At 34.2% G+C, this 14,412-nt stretch overlaps 1 protein-coding gene across 15 annotated transcripts in view; it reads right to left on the bottom strand.

The window, feature by feature from the left end:
• LOC115882326 (myocyte-specific enhancer factor 2) overlaps positions 1–14,412 on the bottom strand; it is a 104,027-nt gene that overhangs the window by 36,529 nt on the left and 53,086 nt on the right. For all 15 annotated transcript variants that reach the window (XM_030900336.1, XM_030900331.1, XM_030900340.1 and 12 more), the window contains one exon: positions 4,052–4,109. The gene's annotated coding sequence lies outside the window, so the exon portion shown is untranslated. The remainder of the gene's footprint in view (positions 1–4,051; positions 4,110–14,412) is intronic.

The raw sequence follows: 14,412 nt of genomic DNA on the forward strand, positions 1-14,412 counted from the left end.
CAACCAAAAAATGACAGAAAATACGATTCGTCTGTGAATTAAAACGACAAACAGACAAACTGTCACTGTCAGGGATCCTCCAATTGGACAATCTGTATAAAAATATACTATTATACTTATTACTCATCTCTGGATTTAAAAAGGAGATTTTTCCACCAAGAATAAAAACCTTTCCTTAATTTTAGTAGAATGATGGGAGATCTACTATCCTTTCTTCAGGTATACGAGTTATAACTTATCATAGTTCGGGGCTTTAACCAAAACAAGCATCCGAGACGGTTTACAGAGGTTAGTTTTCCATCTCCCATATCAGTCGTACCAAACTTCATGGCACAAATGCCATGAATTGTCATCTTGGCGTACTCAGTGATGTGTTGTTCACACAATCTGCATTCGCCGTTATGTTATTTTTTAGCTTTAATATAGTGAGGTGTTCGTTGAGGAGACTGTGTTGAGTGTTCTGTTAAAAACACCGTTAAAAAATCGAAGATTGTTCTTACTTAAATCAAGAAAAATCAAGAGAAATCTTTGATTTTTCTCGGTCGTAAGTTCTGGGAAATTTCTTCGAGTGTCTTAGACCATTGGAGGATTCCCATTCCAGGTTATGGATCGAGTCTTCCAGGTTCTTGAGTTGTGCGCTTTAAGTTGGTTTCCACTTGGGAACAAGGACGTTTCAGATCCAGTTAATGGAGGGTTCGCTTCTATTCTTGTTAGATCGTCTGCTTTTTATTGCATTCTATCCCTTGGTGAGCTGGCAGACAGAGTAGGAGGACTTTATATTATCTTTGCTTAATTTCTTCAGCTTCTCTAAGCTTTCTTTGAACAACTTCAAATTGATGGTTATTGAGTTGGGCGCTTTTAATGCTGCTGGACTATCGGAAAATATTGATATTTCTTGTTTCCGATAGTCCCTGTCTAAGTTGTACGCATCTTTCCATAGAGTACATTTCTGCCTGAAGGATGCTGGGGTAAGTGTCCATTGGTTCGGAGTATCATTGGTTTTAACATCAGTATATCACGTTATGGTATTGTCTTGCACCTGCTGAGCAAATGTTTCTCTCTTCCAATCCTTTTTATTGCTCAATACTACAGTGAGGTGTTTCTCAAAGTTGTACATTCTTGGTATGTCATCCACTGGGAGTTGGAGGAGTGCAATTTTCCTTTTGATGGTGTTCCAAGCTCCTGAGATGACAATTCTCGCAGCATTGTGTCCGTCAATAACCATACTAATCATTGTCGCATTGGCATATCTGCCGACGACAATGTGCAGTGGTGTTACGTTTAGAATTACCTCCATTGCTGCTATTCGGCATGTTCTCATGGCCCCTGCCATGCAGATGCATGCCATTCTCAGTACTTTGCACAGGTTTTACCTTGCTGTACCTGCCGTACGTTGCTCTAGTTTTAATTTTAGTTACATCTAAAACGATTCCAGTACAACATTCCTAGCTTCTGATCAACGATACCAATCAAAGGGCCCCCGTAAGTCGAGGTTCGAACAAACACGAGTTTAATACCGAAAAGAAATTTTATAGGAAAATACCTTTCTTCCCTTCCAATAAACGACTTCCTTTAGAAAGTCTTATAAAAGCAAAAGTAATATGTAACTTAAAACGCAAAATTTAATCAACTCTCGATTGGGCCGAACACAAAGATTTTTACCGTTAAGGAGATTATTATTTCCATCAAAGTCTTTTCACCGTCGCTTGTGCAATGACGTCACGCGGGCTAAAACGTGGGCAAGGTAGAACAGAACGGAACAGAGAGAGCAGAGCAAAACAGGTACGCGGGGGTGTATATAACAGCGTCGGGGTTGACCTTTCGTCCCAGGGCTGGCAGCCTGCTGCCGGATTCACCCTGCAAGTAGAGCTTCGCTGTTTCGGGAGCGCTTTACATATTTCAGACATTTCAGTGGCGGGTTCAACTATTAAATTTGCCGAAGCCTAGGTAAAAAATCAAAATAAAGAATAACCTAGAACACTAAAAAACACCCCAAAGCGGAGGATTCCAGTTCAATATTTTCTTCTTTCTATACTGAATTCTTTCTTCACTCATGCGATGCAGGTGACGGTACCACTTAACTATTTTCTGTTTAGTGCGCCCAGTAAGTATATGTACACATCATTCTTTCTCATGTGTTCATTTCTAACGTTAGTAATCGAGTAAAGTTAACTACATCTTCTCCAATATGATATCTCTGTTAAAAGTATTTTCTAACTATGTTTTCATGCCCCACACTTCTGTAATTGATTCTATCAATGTTACCAATAATTACATATATCTCTTTTTTGTTTTTCTTTGTTACATTATTATTTCACAGAAATATACATATTTCTAACAAAGATTTGTTGCATGTTTAGTTCGATAGATAGATCACTTGGTCCTGGTGATATATTATATGTCATTTTTTAATTCATCTTTTACTACTGCAACTATATTGCTTGTACGACTTTTTCATTGTTTAAGCAGGTACAAGTATTTACATCATTCCTTAATGCAAAATCACATAAGCCTTACATAAAACACTTATATTTTTAAAATTTTAATTATTTTATTTGCAAAAATATGTCCAATCGATAAGACAAGATATTTTTGAATAGAATACTTTAGAAAATATATTTTTCATATTTTATCCATAAATTTTACTTTAAAATAAATACTCTGTATATTCTCGGATTCAACACTTGTAAAAAAGTATATCACTTCAAAATCTGACGATACTGTATACATAAATATAAACTATCTGTATATGTTTATCAAAACTTAAGTGTTTTGATAAATAGTGTCATGTTGAGTAAAAATAGGGTATAATCTTCCAAGCTAATTCCATGACAGACAACACAAATAAAGATAGTACATCAAAAAATATTTTTGCATTATTTTCATATCAAGCCAAAAAATGGGATAATCATATTACCACACCTCAATGTTTATTTATTACTCTGAGCCAATCGCCAATTGGAATACACTAAAATAAGTACAAAAATCTTCTTTCTTATTACATATTGCATGATTTTTAGATCAGATCACGTGCTTGATTTATGATTAGCATCCAAAATATCAAAAAAAAATCTTAATAATTTATTTATAAATTACGCACAAACGTCTTCAAAACATATCAATGAAATTGATAACATCCCCTTATCTAATATTACATTATTATTATTTATCAGATATTACATTCACGCTTTTTGTTGCTTGATAAAATTTTATTGACAATATGGATTAAAATGAAATCTAGAAACAAAATAAATATTATTAAAAAATTATGTTAGAATTTTACATCAACTTCCTCGGTAAAAACAAATCTTTTTTAAATACACTTCTCCAATATACTAACGAACCACTTTGAAATGATAATTATGTTGTTATTTTAAAACAGACCAAATACATTTTTTCCTAGAGAAGAATTCCTACCTTCATGTAGTTTATATTGTGTATAGTTTTTCCTTTTGCTTTATATGCGCTAATTTTTTTAACCAATTAAAAGAATTCGCAAAGAAGCGTTTACTTTGTGTTTATTTTTCAAATTTTCATTAATTTTAATTATTATGAAACGTCCAAGTCGAAATTTAACTAGCGAAGAATACGCTCAAGCTGATGGTCAAGAATACGGTCGTCGATTTAATGTTAACCATACAACCATTTCACGGGTAGTGCAAAGATTCTTAAAATCGGAAAATCAATCCCGTAGGCCAGGAAAAGGTCGAAATCGCATTACAACACAAAATAAAGATAGATTTTTAAGAATTCTGGCTCTGAGACAGCGTCTTGTCACATACCATAGTTTACAGATTCAAAAGCGTGAGGTCCAAGGTCTGCAAATTATGCTGAAACAGTTTGATTGCGATTAAGAGAATCTGATTTAAGACCAAGAATTGCTGGTCTCGCGTATCAGGCCGACGTATAACTAAACACATATTGTACTTATTTTATTGGTATTATTTTAAAGACTATCCAAAAGAATACAACTTCATTCACGTAGCTTCCTATAAAAGCCTTTAAAATATTTGAGAACACAGAGACTAGATATATCAATATATTTACTTACTTCTGAACATCCAGGTACAATGCGCCCGACAAAAATCTTAAAGCCAAACGAAATGGACCTGAAAAAGAAACGAAAAATGTTAAAGTCAACGCATCCTTAATGAGATCGTTCACTCTCTCCCCAAGTCTATTTTGGAGAACCCAGAAAATACACCCGTGACGTCACTGGATGTGTCCAATCGGTGACATCACGGTAACTATTTCTACAGCACCGATACGCCGTGTGTAGTAAAGGTGTGCGAGTAAAAGATTATGAATGAAAACTGTGCGGATTTATTTTAAAACAATTATTTTTGGAAAGCATTTTATTATCGATGCTACCAACTTAAATATAAAGGCACAGGCAAAATATAGACGCTTTCAGATGCCGGTAGACGGCGTATCACTGAACTTAATTTACCATACACAAATCTAAAAAAAACTGCCGCAAAAATACATAGAAAATACACGAGATGGACAGAAAAATAGATTACAAGTATAGATTTCGGGAACACATTATAACGAGTGTTAAATAAATAATAAGTGTTCCATTTAAAATATCGAAGATAAAAGTCTAACCAGTTTTAACTCTCACCCCTACTATAAGCTAATTTAGTATAATTCATTCCACAGAAAACACTATTTTATTTGTCATGTATCTGTATACTAAAGATAAAGTTTTTAATAAGTATATTAATACTTAAAATAAAAAACTAAATCTTTCTCGATATATTTGATGTTACAGCCACCAATAACGCCATTTAATAACTTCCGACACACTTGAATAGATAACACGTATCAAATTTCACAATATCACGCTACACAAAATTAAAATAAAAAACTAACAGAGTGAAACATTTAAATTAATTATTAATGATAAAATACTTAAAAAAAAAAATAAAATTATTTATTAAAAAAAACAATGATGTTTCGCATGGGGGTTAATCACCGCGACCATACAGATCTATTGAGAGCCCCTTTTCTAGAGTTATTATGAGTTATAACTCATCATACAGTCTCAAGCTTTTGAAAAAGCCAGTATCTAAGAGCGCTTCACAGAGACAGAGGCCAGTTCTCCATCTCCGATATCAGTCGTACCAAAGTTTATGGTACAAATGGATGTCATCTCGGCGCACTTAGTAATGAGGTGTTCTGGTGTTTCTCCATTTTCCCCACAGAATCTGCATTCGCCGTTGTTTCAATCTACTGAGGTTTTCGCTCAGGAGACAGTGTCCTGTTAAAAACCCCATGACAATCCGAAGATTGTTCTTACTTAATCAAAAAAAATCTTTGATTTTTCTCGGTCGCAAGTTCTGAGAAATGTCTTCGAACTTCGAGTGTCTTAAACCGTTTGAGGATTCCCATTCCAGGTTACGGATGGTGTCTTCCAGTTTCCTGAGTTCCGCTTTAAGTTGGTTTCCACTGGAAAGCAGCACGATTCTGGTCCAGTTAGTGGAGTGTTCGTTCCTTTTCCAGCTAGACTGTTTGCTTTTTCATTGCCTTCTATCTCTTGGTGAGCTAGCACTCAGAGTAGGAGGACTTTATTTTCGTTGCCTAATTTGTTCAGCTGCTCTAGGCATTCTTTGACCAACTTCGAATTGGTGGTTACTGAGTTGATCGCTTTTAGTCCTGTTTCCGATAGATCCTATCTAAGATAAATTGTACGCATCTTTCGATGGCCGTGTTTCTTTTCCATTTAGAGGGATTCTTTTCAAGTTTTCAGACTTCGCTTTCTGGTGAATAGCACTAGCGCGGTTTTGCTGAGTTGATACTCCAGCTGCGCCATCTCTCAGTGATGAGGGGTCCTCTTTGAATAATATAACACAGGGTGCCTTCATATGTCCCCCGAGCGATCATGGCTATTTCATCTCTCTAGTAGTTCATCCATTCATAATTGGTGGGAGGTTACTCCAAATCACATTGATATTAGTACATGAAGATATCCCTTTAAAATTTAAAAACACAAAAAAACATCATCATAAAAATACCACGAATCTTGATAACAGAGAAGTAACAAAAATATCTGAGGCATGCCGCCTCACTGAACCAGAAAATTGAATATACAAAATTCATATCAATTCCCTAAAGCACCAAAATATTTGCTAAAATTCCCGTTTAGAATAGACCGGTTAAATCTGTACTGCGAGAAAGCTTTGTAGTAAGAAGCGAGTAAAAATTATGAATGAAAATTGTGCGGATTTATTTTAAAACAATTATTTTTGGAAAGCATTTTATTATCGATGCTACACGAACTTTAAATATACGGCACAGTCAAAATATAGACGCCTCAAGCAACAGACTGGGAAGGTATGCTCTCACTACGTAACCATACAGATTATAATTAAAATCCTCTATATACAAAGTCTAAAAAAAGTTGTTCCAGAAATAAAGACAAAACACGTACTGATCCACCTCTTCTAATTGCAGCACGCGCTATATATACAAATAGTAAACAAAGACATAATAGGTTAGGTCAGTTCCTTATGTTTTTAATAGAAATTATTATTTACTGAAATTACTTATATTTTTAAATTTGTAGATCAAAAATTATATTTGATTTTGGAGATACACTATCAATTTGACAAAAAGAAAAAATATATTGTTATCTACGTGAATGCTCTTGAGATATTAATTAATAGAAACAAATATATTTCATTCATTATTAGTAGTACTTTTTTATATTTACATTATTATTTATAAATGCGTCTATCTAACTTACTATTAATTACCATTCCTAACAACAAATTATGAAAATCTAGAGTACAACAAATTAAAAATAAAAAGTATTATGACTATTATCCCTCTCCATACTTTTTATTTTTTATGAATAATTTTCACAAATATAATATAAACTTTAGCTCTATGCTTCAATAAAATATGTTTGTTTATGCTTCAATAATAATGGAAAACCAAATATTAATAATTGCCTACCATTTCTAGTCGTACTAGTTGGTTAGGTTAGTAGCTTTACTTACGTTTGTAAACTTTTTTAACAAATACAGTTCACCCCAAAAAATTCGTAACCCTGAACATATAAAATGGTTTATATGTTTTGGGTTGCGACATACCTTGATCTAACTAACTTTAATCTAAAATTCTCTCTTCTTTTAACTATAACAATCTATTGTAAAATCTATTAGTAGAAATACAAAAATAATATTAAATAATAAAAAATATACAATAAAATTTATTGTAAAATCACAATATATTTTATTCTAAGTCACATACTGTATATATGTGTTTTTATCCTAGTTAATTAAAAAAAATACAAAGATATCTTAACCTGTATAAAACAGAGATTTCATAGTCAATGTCGTCTTTTTATTAATAGAATATTTCCATCCGTAAATAAATAACTCCCACATAAAATGCGCTATCTCGTTTTCAGATTAGCCACTTCGCTGATATTTATAAAATCTATTGAGTTTTGTGGGCGATACATTACTTTTTTAACCGTTATTAGGCAGCAAAGGTTTAGAATAATGAATAAAATGCCAAAATTTAACTGAGCCACTGAAAAAGTTCTAGTGGCATTTTGGTACCCCATATAAAATTTTACAAAAAACAAATGTTTTATTTTATGTTATGGTATTGGTTACTAGTTTCCACATCATTCAGTGGCAATATTAAGTCCTTGACAGCAATTTTTTTCTTAAAATATTACGTATTTTATAAAACACTTAAAAACACTCGTGATTTTACAGTCACCTTTTTTTATTTGCCAATTTTAGACATTTCTTAAGTATTTAAAACTCAATAGATTTGATAAGAGTGAACTTAACACCGAAGCTAATTTTATATATTTCAGCTATAAATAGAAGAGGAAAAATAATTAATAAAGAGTACGTAAGAAAATTTATTTAAAAAGAGTAACTGAGTATTGCTCAGTTCTGTATCAAAAATAGACCAAACCGAAAAAAAAAACAAATAAATGAACCTCAGATTTATTCTTGTCAAAGGTAAATGATCTTGATGTCAAAAATAAACCCCTCTATAAAAAACCGTGTCAAGGTTGTGTAAAAAAAACTATTTACTAAAAAATAAATATGTATTAGAGCCCAAAGGAAAATTTTTGACCTGCAAGAAAATTATCGAAGACGAACTTTATGTATTATGGTAAAAAGAAATTTGACACACGCAAGACAAAAACCAAATAGGTTTGAGTGGAAAGAAATCATAAATTATTTAAAAGAGATCGATAAAATTGAATAATTACAGATGCCTGATAACTGTGTCGATGTATTTTTATATCAAACGGTTTTAATTAAGTATTTCTGTAATGAAAGAATATTAATTTTTTGTTTGATGAAAGTATAGTAAATAGCAAATATTGTCTATTGTTTAACTTTTGACGTTCAATTGTTTTTTTTTCAAACGGCGGCAAGTAGGTGGTCAGAAGAAAATTCTGTGGTTTATTAATGTTTATGAAAAATATGTATGAGTGTATATGGAACACATAGAATCCGAAAAACAAAATTAGGCTAAAAAGAGTAATTTCTAGCTGAAGCCGAGTACCACTAGCGTTACGCATTAATGTGTTTTGTTTTTTAATTCTGGGTGCAATTATTCTAAGAAAAATTAATTTAAATTAAATGGGTTTACATTAATTCTTTAAGTTGCACCAGAAGTACCGAGATCTGCAACTAATCCATTTTCGGATCCATATTCTCAGTGGCGGATACAGGGGGGGCTCATGGGACCCAGGCCCCCCTTAGGTCTATAAATTGGGTTAAATATTAGGGTTTTGGATCAAAAATGGCGCCCTAAAAAGTATATTCTACATTATTTTTTATTTGCCGCCCCTCGAAAATAAATTCCTGTATCCGCCCCTGCATATTCTTCTTTTACAGTTCGAAATACGACTTTACGAACTGTCGCCATTTTGAATCAACTAGAAGAAAATTTTTGACATAAGAAGTGTAAACTCGAAATATGCTTTCAAGTAGTTGAATTCAAGTGAATTGATTCATCACTTGACACCATGAAGTCATCTAGAAGTTGTTGTGTATATAGTACTTCTTAATATAAACAGAGTCAAATCATATAGGAAACTGAAGCTCGAAATCTACCACACGCATGCACGTTGTTACGTAATTTTCGTAAGCATAACCGAGATGGCCGTAATCTCGATCAGGAAAACCATCAAAACGGAAATAGCAAAAATGTTAAAGCGTAAACTTTAGGCTAGCGCACACTTTATCGTTTACAGAAAAACACACATTAGATTTTCCTGGCAACAGGGTATGTGAGTCAACAGTGCAGCCGTCATGACGCCACATCTGCCTCCCCCTCCCCCCTCCCTGTCCCGCGTTCACGCTCTTCTTTTCCATTTCTCTCTGGCGTCCAACTCTCCCGTTTATCCCAGCCGTTCCTGTGTTTTGAAAGCGCGACCCCCAACACCATGCCAACGGTATCATCTCCGGGAAGCGCCGTTGCCAAGTCTACTCCGTGAAATTGATCAATAGAAATCGATAATTCGATTTATATTGATTAGTGCGTACGTCTGTTCTAGGTACATAATTGATTTCAGGGATACTGTATGGGATATTAATGCCAATCAATTATGAAATAATCACACCACCTGATTAATTAATTACTTAAATGTTCATGGAGATAATTATATTAATAATAGATATGTATTATCTATATACAAACAGTATTATACAAGGCATCCAACGTGAAAAGCCTGTACATAATTTCGCCAGATATTCTTGGAGCTTAAAATAATTTGATTGGATCCAATTTATTTTAGTTTAAAAGTTAGTGTCTTCAAAAACGTCTCACAATAGCAGCACTAGGTTTTACGTACACAAGTTAAATTTCAAAAAACACCCTCAATACTCTAAATACAGGTGCCTTTATCCGAAAGTTATATGACAGACTTCTACATTGAATGTTCCTTATTACTATTTACTTAATACATAAAAATATCCTTAGATTTTCATTTTGAGTGTAAATTTTTGTTGAAAATAAAAAAATCAGAAATACTATTTTCATGCCACGATTGTTTTTATCATCCTTTTTTGATAATGTCATAGTTCCATCTTAAATTACTTTAGTATACTTGTTGTGGGTCATTTTTCACCAGACCTTCGTGCTAGGTGACCTGCAAGACTGCATCCATAATTTGGAATGGAAATCCTCTGACGGTCTAAGATACTCGAAGAAATATCTCAGAACTTAAGACCGAGGAAAATCAAAGATTTTCCTTTATTTAAATAAGAACAATCTTCGGATTGTCACGGCATATTTAACAGGGCACTGTCTCCTTAACGAATACCTCAGTAGAATGAAGCTGAGAAACAACGGCGGATGCAGATACTATGGAGAAAATGGGGAAACACCAAACACCTCATCACTGTATGCGCTGAGACGACAATCATTCGTGCCATGAGCTTTGGTACGACTGATATCGGAGATGGAGGAGAACCTTCCTCTTGAAACTAAACTTTGTAAAACCGTCTCAGATAGCTTTTGTCAAAGCCTTAAGACTGTATGATGAGTTATAACTCAAGAAAGAGGAAACAATAGATCTGTAAGGTCGTGAGGTGTTTAATTCTGTAGATTAGTTTGAGCTGTTTAATTCTGTAGATTACGTCTGTTACTTGTGCTTTCTGTCCTCTTCCTAATTCCAAGTATACATCGTTTAGATTTTTGCCAAGTTTCCTTCTAAATTAGGTATTTGTTTCGATGAATGTTCACATTTCATCACCAGTTGTGACTAAAGATCACAGCGATTATACGTACTTATCACGAAATAAAACTATTAATTAGATAAATAATCCTTTTACAGCAATGAATTTAAAATAATTTATCAGGCTCAAATAAGAAATTTGACTGCCTCGTTAACATTTAGATCAAATTAAATAGAAATTTCATTTTATAATTATTAATGTACCACCTCATACAAATGAAATGTAATTAATTTACATTTGAGATACAAAGATATCCACAGATTACAGATCTGACAACGTTGAAATATCTGAGACACTGCTGGTCCAAATGCTGTGCTTGCACACGTGCCTATATCTAAGTTTAGATCGGTGCTCCTCACGAGGCTTTTTTATACATATTTTAAATGAAAAAGGAAAAAATCTATAAAACCTTTGTTAATGTCAAACGCCTAGGAAACAATCAGGACGATCATACAAAAAAACGTGGGGTTTCATAACTGAATATTAATAAGTATCTTAAAAAGATATCTTTATCAAACCCAGAACGTGCCATCTATGAACCAGTTATTAGCAAATTTTTATTTATATGTACCTAATATTTATATTTAACTATATGTAATTTCTTAATCTTGTAAAAAACATTATACAAGAATACTTGAGAATCCACGTCAAAAAGAAACTGCAGGTCACACAACGCTCAATAGGACGAAATATACTGGGAATAACCAAGAGAGATAAAAGACCCAGGTAATAGATGTTATCCACAGAGTCAAATCCCTCAAGTGGCAATGGGCCACCTGGCAAAAAGGACGGACAACAGGTGGACCACAAAAATTACAGCATGGTACCCACGAGGAATTAAGAGACCTAGAGGAAGACCGAACTTGAGATGGGACTATACCATTAGGAAATTAGCAGGGATAACTTAGCGGGCCCGCATAGCCAACAATAGACAGCAATAGGCCCAACTACAAAGAGAGTATTTGAATATGTGAGGAAAGGCTACACCACAACTGGAAATGGTTGAATAAGCTGAAAATGATGATGATGAATTGATAATCTACATATATAAAATGTTAATGTTTATCTGTGTCGTCTCTACTGAAGTAACGACTTGCTCTAGAAAGTTGCTTTTTTTACTAAAAGATAGCTAATTGGCTCTTCTAAAAACTGTCGTCGCCGGATTTTTTGTTTTTCATTTAATTAAAAAAAATAAAACGATTTTTTTTCCTGATGTCGTGGCGGATGCGCCAGGCTTCAACTAGTCTTATATAATCATTCAAGCTGCAGTGTTGAACGGAAACAATAGTTAATAGTACACGTAATAGAATTTATTTTTTATATCTATACTAGGGTTGTGAGACATATTATGTAAGTTGTCCCGGATCCAGGAAAATCATTATACTATTCCGGAAAACGTCAATGAAATTATAAAATCAAATGTTATAAAGTTCACAAAGTAACAAAAAATTCCTCTTATGCTTAATATTATCCCATATCTCGATATCACCCATATTTCGATTTTATTATTCCATTACAGATTCGTTCATTTATATCTAGATATTTCCATTCAAATTATATTATTTTGGTAATTATATATGTTACTGAAAATGTCCGAAATGCGGTAAAACCTAGGATAAGCGCGGTAAAACCTAGGATATGCGCGGTAAAACCTAGGATATGCGCGGTAAAACCTAGGATAAGCGCGCTAAAACCTAGGATAAGCGAGCTAAACCTAGAATTTACCAATGAATTAACACCCTCGAAATAACCACGCTAACCAACTCGAACAGTGACATATATAACTACCTTCGTTTTACGAGAGCGTCGCCTTATTTTTTGGTCTTGCTTTTTGTTGTCCTCACGAAATTAAACTATACAATTCGGGTTACCCTGACGAACTCATCGATAAACACAGGAACTATCAATTTGGTCAAGGAATGCCTAGAGAAGCTGAACAAATTAGGCTCCTCTGGGTTGGGTCAGGGATAGAAGACAATGGAAAAGCAAACGATCTATCTAGAAAAGTAGCGAACACTCAACTAACTGGACCAAAACCGTTCTGCTTCCTGAGTGGAAACCAACTTAAAGCGGAACTCAAGAACCTGGAAGACTCCATCCATAACGTGGAATGGGAATCCTCTAACGGTCTAAGATGCACTCGAAGAAATTTCTCAGAACTTACGACCGAGAAAAATCAAAGAATTTCCTTGATTTAAGTAAGAACAATCTGCGGATTTTCACGGGTTTTTTTACAGGGCACTGTCTCCTCAACGAATAGCTCAGTACAATGAAGCTAAGAAACAATGGTAAATGCAGATTCTGTGGAGAAATGGAGAAAAACCAGAATACCTCATCATTGGGTGCCCTTAGACGACAACCATTCATGCTATCAACTTTGGTACGACTAGATGAAGAAATAACCTCTGTAAAATCGTCTGAGATACTGATGGCTTGTCAAAGCCCTGAGATCGTATGATGAGTTATAACTCAAGAAAGGGGGACATAATAGCCCTGTAAGGTCGCGGTGATCGGTGATTAACTCCCCTCCCATACATTCTACAACCTACACTCATCTCTTAATATTACCCAGATAATTACTCCTAGTGTCCCTATAATAAGAAACTAGCTTTGAACCCAAAATTCTTCAAATAAAATGCGTGCATACGGTATATATACTGCTAAATACATTAGGCTATTTTATTTCCGCAATTATATTATAGTTCTGGAAGCGAGCCATATTGTCTGGCTGGTTTTTAACAAGCGTGCAAGGAACTTTTACAGAGGAACCTGAAAGTGAAAGATAAGGAAACAGAAACAAATAGAAGCAAAATAATAAAACCGACAGTCATTATTTTCAGGTAATATATCATGTTTTCATCACTTCGTCTCCTGGGTTTTGTTTTAGAAATGATTGACAAGTTTGAACTGTCTTGGACATGTTTTTTTATTAAATCACTATTTCCTAAGTCAGATATGACAGCCTGAAAGCTTACAAGAATCAATAAATATGTTTTAAGGATGGACGTAAATAAAATGAAGATCATGTACAATAAACTGGCAATAATAAAACACACAACTTTTTACTCAAGTGGTAGCTGAATTCGGGAAAGGTCAAAGCACTGTTGTACATACATATATACAAGGATAAATTGATACATAACTCTCGTCTACTATTCTACTTTTGGAAATTAACAGAAGAATATAATTGCATATGGAAGGTATTCAGGTACAATTCCTTCATCTTCAAGTCTAAAGGTACATACAGGCTGAGAGCGTGGAGCGTCGCGTCGCGTTTGCGTCGCGTCCGCCCCATTGAACTCGAACCCCGACACTCAGCGGACGCTAGCGTAACGCCAAACGCGACGCTGTCTGCCTGAACGGTCTAATTTAAGTTAAGTGAATTGATTCCATTTCCAGACGCGGACACGACGCAAACGCGACGCGACGGTCGACGCTCTCAGCCTGAATGTACCTTAAAATGGAACTCATCTGAAAAAATCTTAAATCATTTGGTACAGTCATGGCGGTTACTTGAAAAGGAAGACAAAAAAAAAGCAAAACACTTGAAAGAGATTGAAAGAAACTTGGAGATTGAAAGAATACACATCCACAGATATTTGTGCTACCTCGAGTTAGCTTAAGAATTATCTGTGGAGCGAGGTACGTTTAGAATAACAAAAAGATTTCAAAGGATATAGTGGATAAG

Source organism: Sitophilus oryzae, unplaced genomic scaffold (genome assembly GCF_002938485.1).
Source record: "Sitophilus oryzae breed Bouriz unplaced genomic scaffold, Soryzae_2.0 scaffold_177_pilon_pilon, whole genome shotgun sequence".
NCBI classification, from domain to species: domain Eukaryota; kingdom Metazoa; phylum Arthropoda; class Insecta; order Coleoptera; family Curculionidae; genus Sitophilus; species Sitophilus oryzae.